Genomic DNA, 8457 nt, shown 5'->3' with positions numbered 1-8457 from the left:
TATGTGTCTATTTTATACATTTTTGGAAACATGAGCAAGGCTGATTGTAGAGTAGCAGCCTTTTTGAGGTAATAGTGAAATATTGCTCTTCCTAAACCTAGTCCTTGAGGCCATACTGATAATGTGCTGCAGATTTTTTTTTATTACTGTGGGAGTACTGCAGTAAAGTTTAATTCTGTACTAATATGTCTGTTCCTTGAGTGCAATATACAGGTAGAATCTTAAACACTGAGAAAATCTGAGCACACTGATAGATACCTTTGATGTGATTAAGACATTCCCAGTAAATTATTCACCAGATGGTACATCAAAGGAAGTTACTCAAACTGCTTTTCAGAGCTTCAGCTAATCTCTGAAGTGGTGTGGGCTACCATCCAGTCTGCAACATTTTGCACGAGTTAGTTGTCCTTTATTACCTTGCCTAAATGTGGTGATTTGCCCTTCTTTTGTCATCAAGCAGTACCAAAACCTAGAAAGGAGGTCAAGAGGGAATAGCTTTGAACAATGTTTGCTGCCAGATTTGGGACTCCTGACTATTTCTTTGTAGGAGGCCAACACCGACAGAATGTAACCATGTTTTGGTTCCCACTTTCTTGGCTGTTGTCCTCTACTGTCCATTCTCTCTATCTGTTGTGCCCATTGCCTTCCTACCTGCTCCACATCACAGGTGCTGATGCTCCAAGGTGCAGATGAATGCTATACAAGTGTGGTGAACTTAGCGTGATGGGATGCCACCTCAGGCTTCATCCACATTTAGAAGAGGTGACATCCACCTGCCCTCTCCAGCCTGACAGTGAAAGCCCTCATGATCTTAAGGAACAGAAAATGTTGATGACTTTGAAGGAGCCCATTGTTCTGCAGCCTAAGCTGCATGGTTTTGGCCAGTTAGATCTGAAATCAGGCAACCATTTAGCCCCAGCAATTCTTCTTTCAAGATTTCTCAGGGTTTACTTGTACACCAAGTGTTTGTTTTGCTGGATTGGGATCCAGCTCCTCATGTCTTCAGTTTTCAATTCCTGATGCTGCCATTTGGATGTCCAGTTCAGTCATTCTCTCAGCATTTGGATAGGAACAGACTACCTTTAATATACCAGTAGCTGTGCATTTTGTAGCAGAGAATGTGCATCAGCCATTCTACGTCTGAGCTTTATCCTCTCTGATTTAAATCTGGAGTGGGTAGAATCTACCCCTATCACTTAGACAAAGCCCAAGTTGACACAGCCATAATGTAGGACTCTGAAATTCTTCCAGCTGCTGGGGAGGCATTATGCAGTTTATTTGTATACGTCTCTCTCTTTCAAGATCTTTTTAAACACTTTGCAGTATAATTCCCAGAAGGATAAAAGTTACTTAAATGAAAACAGCATGTACCAACCTGTTTGGTGCTGCAAGGAAGGTGAAATATTCATAGTATTGAGCCTTTTTTCAGGTAGTAGTCTGTAGCTGTTGTATAGGGTTCCATCTGACCTTAAAATAGGTTAAAGTTCCTTAAAGCTGATGATTCCACTTTACTGAAGGTAGATAGAAAAGGGAATATTATAAAACTGGTTTTCTTTTTACATGCTACTGTACTTGTTTATCTTATTATACTTTATTTTTCTTATTCTAAATGAGGAACATGGGTGAGTCAGTTTTGTTTTCACTTGCCATTCAGGTCTCAATGCTGACATGTTTGTAGGAGCCTTTTTTATGTGGTGTAGAGCTGGATTCACTATGATCACTTTGGCTACATTCAGCAGCCTCTAATTTCCTTGTTTATGTACTGGTTTGCTTTGAAAAGGAGTGTCAGAAATTTTTGTCTCTCCTCTTCATGCCCACGCTCCCCACACAGGTCTTCATTGCATGATCTAGCCAGTTTATAGGAGACATGAATTTGCATGGAATTGCTTTTGGGGAAGTTTGCCTGAACTATATATGGTTATATAAAAACACACAGCTTATTTATTAAAGAAATATGGATATTGATCTAGCACCGATATCCAACTGTGACGGACAAAAACTCTCTAACAGTTTAAAGTTAGAAAGTGTATGCTTATTGCGACGCTGGGCAGCGTGTGTGATAGCTCCCAAATACACACTGCACCTTTCAGATGATTACAGAGTCCTTTTATCCACACAAGAATTGAATACCCAAAACACAAATACATATTCATCATTTAGTACATCCCATTCCTTGCTTTGTATGCTAATCATTTCAAAGCATGCGTAGTTTGTTCCTTGAAATGGGTTGGTGGTCCCTTTCATGGGGAGGGTCCCAAAATGAGGAAGTAAATGAAGTCTTCCTCATCTGACCTTTCTACCTTTGCAATGCAAATATGACAAATGAACCTTGGTAGAACTCCCATTCCTTGTCTTCAATTGGTTTCAGAACAGAGGAGGCCCACAACTGTCTTATGTTCCTAAAAGCTATTTGTCAGTTTCTATATTCTTCATTATAAACCCAGCTAACTAAACATTGTGTTGACAAGCAATCAGTTATTAGTTAACTACTAACTCTTAACTTCATCAAGGCCTACTCATTTATTTTAATTAACTCTAGTAAGGCTTATCTCTAACTAAAATCTTAGCTCCTCTAAAATCTCTAAATCTGTTAAAGTTTATGTTTCACAGCTGCACATCCGTTACCACTGCATACAGATGGGATTGGGAGTTTGGCTCTGGCTCAGTCCTCTCATTCTGTAAAGCTGTGCCTGAAATAAGTATGCCTATTCAGCTCAGTTAATTTGTATGCTGGGAAGTGCTGTGTTTTTCTTGGTGTTTGAGTGTGAACTACAGATGCACATAACTTGAGCAGCTGAAACTTACCTGCATTTAATATTTGCCATCTTCCTGTTTATTGAGAGGAAGTAAGAAATGAGTAGTGAAATCCAAGGAAAGACCTTAGAAACTTGAAAGAAGTATTTGAGTGATTTATGTGGCAGTGGTGCTTTAGATGAGGATTCATATTACCTTTGCATGCAGATATATTCAGGAATCATCAAAGATACAACAATGTTCATTTTGCTGCCACTGGCACTCATACCCACGCAGTAGGAAAGAGGCTTTTGGTGGTGGATTTTAGCATACTGATTGAATGGCACTCTGCTTGCAGGGAGAGTGAACAGGAAGGAGAAGGACATGAATGTATGTGCTGAGTTTGTGACTGTTGGTGCGGGTTAGTTGTTGTCTCCTCCTCCTTTTGAGGGGGACTTCAATCTGAATGTCAGTCTTCCATCTTTTGAAATCATATATGAAGTTGTGAGAGAATAGAGATAGTGCTGAAGGCAGTCTCGCCCCTGAGGAGTTGCAGCTGTACTAATTACAAAAGACTAGGGACAGCCTTGCCCTTAATAGATCACAGCTGTGTCCAATAAGGATGAGTGTTATAAAATATTGGGTTAGATGGTTGAGAGGAGAGTTGGAGTCAGTTTGCTGTGCTGTTGTGAGGAGCAAGGGTCAGGCAGTTGTGCTAGGGACAGAAAGGGTCAGGTGGTTGTGATAGGGACAGTAAGGTTTATTTTGTGCTGCTAGGGACAGAAAGAGTCAGGCAGCTGTGGTAGGGACAGGAAGGAGTTAGCCAGCTGTGCAGAAGAAAGAAAAGGACTCAGTGCTGTGAGGAGCTGCCTGTGGGAGCTTACAGAGAGAAGGTATGAAAGTTCTACAGTGAGATAACAAACCGGTGATGACAGTCAGTTTCCATCCACCATCGATTGGTGCCAAGCACTGATGCCAACAATTGGTGGCCCATATGGGGATGGATCCCGAAGTGAAGTCAAGTTTGTGTTTTCAAATGAGTTGTCACAGCATCAAGAGAGGCACCATGCTGCAAGACTGCCCCTGGTCCTGCAGCAGCTTATCCTGCCTGGTTTGTAGTCAGCATCCAGCCTTCCTTCAGGCTCTCCAAACTCCTTTTTGTCCTGATAGGAAACCCTTGGCTTGGAGCTGACTCCTGAAGAGCTTTCCTCTTATCTACCCATACTGTTGCATGCTCTTATAGGAAAATAGAGAATAAAGGGTTCTCTTATGGATTGATTTGCACCATTTAGTCCGTATGTGGTGAGAGTTCTCAGGTGTGAAATGGCTGTGAGCATATTTGCCAAGAGACAGGAGAAGATGGGCTGTGGGGAGGAGTGTCAGCAGGAGATATGGCTGGAACTTCAGCCATTTTAATTTTTCTTCTAAAAGAGTGACTTCAATTAAGAGGGAGGAGGATAAAGAAAATACAACTGTCATCTCTCAAGTACAAAAGCTGGGGGGATTTGCCTTCTAGCCAAGTGACTCTTTACTGTGCTTATTTTGAAAGGGAAGAGGAACAGCATCTCTTTTTCAGAGGTTGGAAGTCTAAGCTCTGAGTTGTAACATTCATGAGAACAAACTGGAGCTTTTTAACAGAGTTGTTTCACTTCTGCTCCTCATGTGAGCAGCCACAGTGTAGCAGCACCTCTGTCTACAGCACTGGGACTGTCAGGATGAGGATTCTGTAGTTTTAAGATCAAAATACATTGCAGATGGTAATCTATTATTAAAGCTAAGATATTTTTGGGGGGAGCACTTTCTAACATGGCTGATAGTAAAGCCCAAGTAATGGAAGAGAAGAATCCACAGCTCATCCCGTTTTAGTTTATTTGAAAACACTGCTTATTCCCATATTCTGGCCAGGTAATGCTATCACATAATCTGAAATGAATTTCGGATCAACAGGAAGTGACAGCACAAGCAAAGAAGTTTCCACACAACATCTGGCCATACAAACAAATCAATTGCACAAAGCCCACAGTTCTTCTGTCACTGGTCTTTCTGGAAGTTAAAATATCAATATGAATGATGATAGATTTTTGCAAAATCATGTATCCATTGAAATTTCAATTAGCAGAAAAATTGCCAAGTGCTGGTTGGAATGAAGCATTGGAAAGAACCTCAGAAGGTGTTTGTGGTCCTTTCAACTCAATTTGAATTTCATTTCAAATTACAATTCAATTTCAAATGTCCTTTAGGTGTTCTCTGTATTCAGATAAGAATTCTTAAATCATGAAGAAAATACCATTACATTTCCTATGTAGTATGCATACTAATATGACTTGAAATTATTTGATTTAATTTTCTTAAGTAAAATCTCAAATTCATGTCTGTTCTTATAGCCAGGGACTTCAGTGCCACTGAGAATTTGCCATATTGCTTCTGGTTCCTACTGGCATGGGCTACTTGGTCTTTGCTGTCACATATCAACAATCTTAACATGTGATTTTTAAGAACCACTATATTTGGGGCACTTTTCTACATATGATAATGCAGTAACTCAGAAGGAACAGGAAAGGAAGAATATACTGAAAAATACCCAGACTGTGAAGCATACAGTACACAGCAGTTCCTTCAAAAGGAGGAAGACCAAAACAAGAGGAAGGGAATAAAATGTCAGTTTGGGCAATAAAAGGTATTTTCTCTGTTTACTATTACACAATGGTAGTAAATTCAAATCAACAGGGAAAGCTTAGCTTGGATTCAGAAGAATACTGACAAAACTTAGTAGAATGCTACAAACTTTTCTGTAGCTTGAGTGTAGTCATTTCTATTCCCTGAGAAAATTTGGCTCTGCAGCTTTTCACATTGATGTCGTATATTAAATGATTCCATCTATTAAATTCCCTTCTCAGGGTACCTGCATCCCAAGAATCACGTAGGGACACAGAAGACAGTTCAGACTTGTGTCTTTAATGTCATCTGAAAGTATATTGATTTTATTGGATGCTTAGGGACAATTCTATTCCTTCACACTCTTTCCTGTTTTTTCTGATATTCATATGAGCAGTTCACTTTCATGTTTGCATTGCATGTAAAGGTCTGGGGGATCAGCTATTGCTGTCCTGGGAGAATGACTGAGTAGGCTGGAGGCTTCTGCTGGGTCGGACTCTGAATGGGGGGGATGAATGAGGCTCTCAAAGTTACTGGAGAGGGGCTCACTTAAGCCAACAGGCTTCCTATATGATAAAGAGAAGACACAATCTACAAGAATGGGACAAGCTTAGAAGAAAAGTACAGAGCACTCATTACTTCCTACATGGTAGTGAGATGAAAGAGCCTGTTTTTTTCCAGAGTTTTAGCTTTGCTGTTAATGTGCAGTTTTCAGATTGTAGCCAAGCAATGCTCAGACTGGGCAGAAAAAAATCATATGGCTGCACAGCTGTTTTGGAGTCCTTTGCCTCTTCTACAGCAGCTGCATGTGGCAAGGACAGAAATCTGTTAGATGGGATGAAATCCATCTGAGCATGAAAGCAAGGCATTGTTTGTCTCTTGTTGCAGCTCTTCTCTAAGTGGTACTCTGGAAGTGTTAGGCAGTGTCTTGCTGCAGAAATGGGCCCCTATTTACATCTGGTATTTTGTGCCAAATGGTCTGTGTTAAAGCAATGTCTTGTGTAGTGCAAGTTGAAGTGAGTTTGTTGTCCTTTGAGGGACAGTTTAATTTCTGTTGTTATAATGAATGCTACCCTTTGCAATTGCTAAATCTGCAATGTTCAGAGCAAGGTGGTGGACTGTCTTTAATATAACTTTCGAAGGCCCTGCCTGAGAGCATGCAAGAAGGTTCTGTCAAATGGTTTTATGCACAAAGGAGCTTCTTCTCAAAAGAAGGCTCTGAAGTCAATGACATGTTCTTATTACAGGAGCTAAAAAATGCAATGAACTAAAGCTATGTATGCAGGAAGCAAACAAGCTGTGTTCTAGATAGTTTAACAGATATGTATCCTAGGAAAAATTGAATAAGTAAAAGGCACAGCCTTGGGAAATACTGTGCTCCTGCCAATGCCACATGTGCAGTGAAACATAGATATATTTACAGTTTGAAAGATAGGTAAGAGTTAATATGTAAAAAGATTCCTGAAAACAGATGTTTTCACATCCACATCTATCTTTTAGGCAGTAGGTCTTGACATCTGTGTGACCATTCAGCTTCATCAGACAGACCAGAAAGCTTCCCAGCTAGCTCCATCTGAGGCTGGGAACTGAAAGAACATGTGTTCACCAAAGGAAAAAATTTATTGGGCCGTGGTGTTTTCTATCTTTTCCTCAAATTTCTTGCCCCCAGATGGCTGCTAACTTTATATAATTTGCAGCAAAAGATCCTCCCACTAGGAGCAGGAACAGAGCCCAGACTGATCTCATCCAAATGGGGCTTGGTTCCATCTCCAAACTGATTCATGTCTATGCTAACCTCAGGTGAGCCTTCCCAGCATGCAAAATTACCCATGTGGTTTCTCTCCAAGGCTTTCATGAAAGCTGCAGTGCTACCTGGGATTAGAGTCCTCTGCCTGTTCTCTTTTGAAACATTTTATCCCAAACTCAGGCTACTTGGTTGGATCAGTAAATTTAGTTTAGAAATGCCCAGAGGTGAAACCATTAGTAACAAGAGAATGATTCATTCCTTACCAAAATCTGATCCCTCAAAGGCATAGCCTGGAGAAACTTGTTTGCCATGGATGACTTTCTAGCCAGCTATTGAGATGACTGCCAGTAAAGTACACTTGGTGGCACATAAACCATTATGCTGCCAAATAGGTATGAAATTTATTACCTCTAAAATTGCCTAAGAAGTTCTCCACCAACCTAGCAATGTCATGTCATAAGACAATTTGAAAGGAATGCCTAAAAATTGTGTAACTCGGGTGGTAATGAGAAAAACCTGTTCAGATTAGTGATGTGTGTACTGCCTGCATGAAAGCTGCCAGTGAAGTTCTGGGTGCTTCAGTGCCTGGTGGTGCCAAGTGGCTGTTCAAATCCATTCAGCAAGAGTGTGCTCGTGTCTGTGTAGCAGGCAGGTGTAGCAACACACATGGATGAAAGAACCTGTCCCTCACAAAAGTGTGAGAGATGGACTTCTGGAGAGAGACTTTAGGCAACACAAAGGGCAGCTGAGAAGCAGCAGCCCACTTGTATCTCTCGAAGCTCCCTCCTGGGCTGGTGTTTTAAGGATGGAAGTTAATACGCTTCTGAAGGGGGCTGTATGACAGAGCAGGGGTATTTAAAAAGAAATAAGACTTTGTTGTGAGTGTCCACACTATGAAATAAACTAAGAAAAAATTGTCTTCATGTTAGATAGTGGCTTGCTTTTGCTGGTGTTTTCTCTCACAAAATACAATGCCTTATCTGTGTAAGCAGGGTGACTTAGTGTTGCAGAGATTGTTTATGGACAGGGAAAACATTCCTGAACAGAGAAGGAATAAAAGAAAGCAGAGATTTTAACTTGTTGGTTGAAACAGCCTTAGTGCACAAACATTGTTAGCAAAAAAGTATTTGGGAATTATCTTGAACAGGTGTCCCTCTGTATCAGACTTGGATAACCTCCCCTCTGGGTCTGCATTAGCTTTTTAAAGAACCTGTTATAAAAAATGCACTTGCTGTTTGTTGGTTTTTCTTTAAACATCCTGATTGCTTTTTGATGACACTGTACAAACACATGGTTAGAATCAAGTGCTAGAAATAGCTTCC

The 8457-nt window shown here is 40.6% G+C and overlaps 1 protein-coding gene across 1 annotated transcript in view; it reads left to right on the top strand.

Annotated features, from left to right (window-relative positions):
• RTKN2 (rhotekin 2) overlaps nucleotides 1–8457 on the top strand; it is a 52447-nt gene that overhangs the window by 1802 nt on the left and 42188 nt on the right. The window lies entirely within an intron of this gene.

Source organism: Vidua chalybeata, chromosome 8 (genome assembly GCF_026979565.1).
Source record: "Vidua chalybeata isolate OUT-0048 chromosome 8, bVidCha1 merged haplotype, whole genome shotgun sequence".
NCBI lineage: Eukaryota > Metazoa > Chordata > Aves > Passeriformes > Viduidae > Vidua > Vidua chalybeata.
Note: the sequence above shows the minus strand (reverse complement) of the source record. Positions and strands in the feature narration are given on the sequence as shown.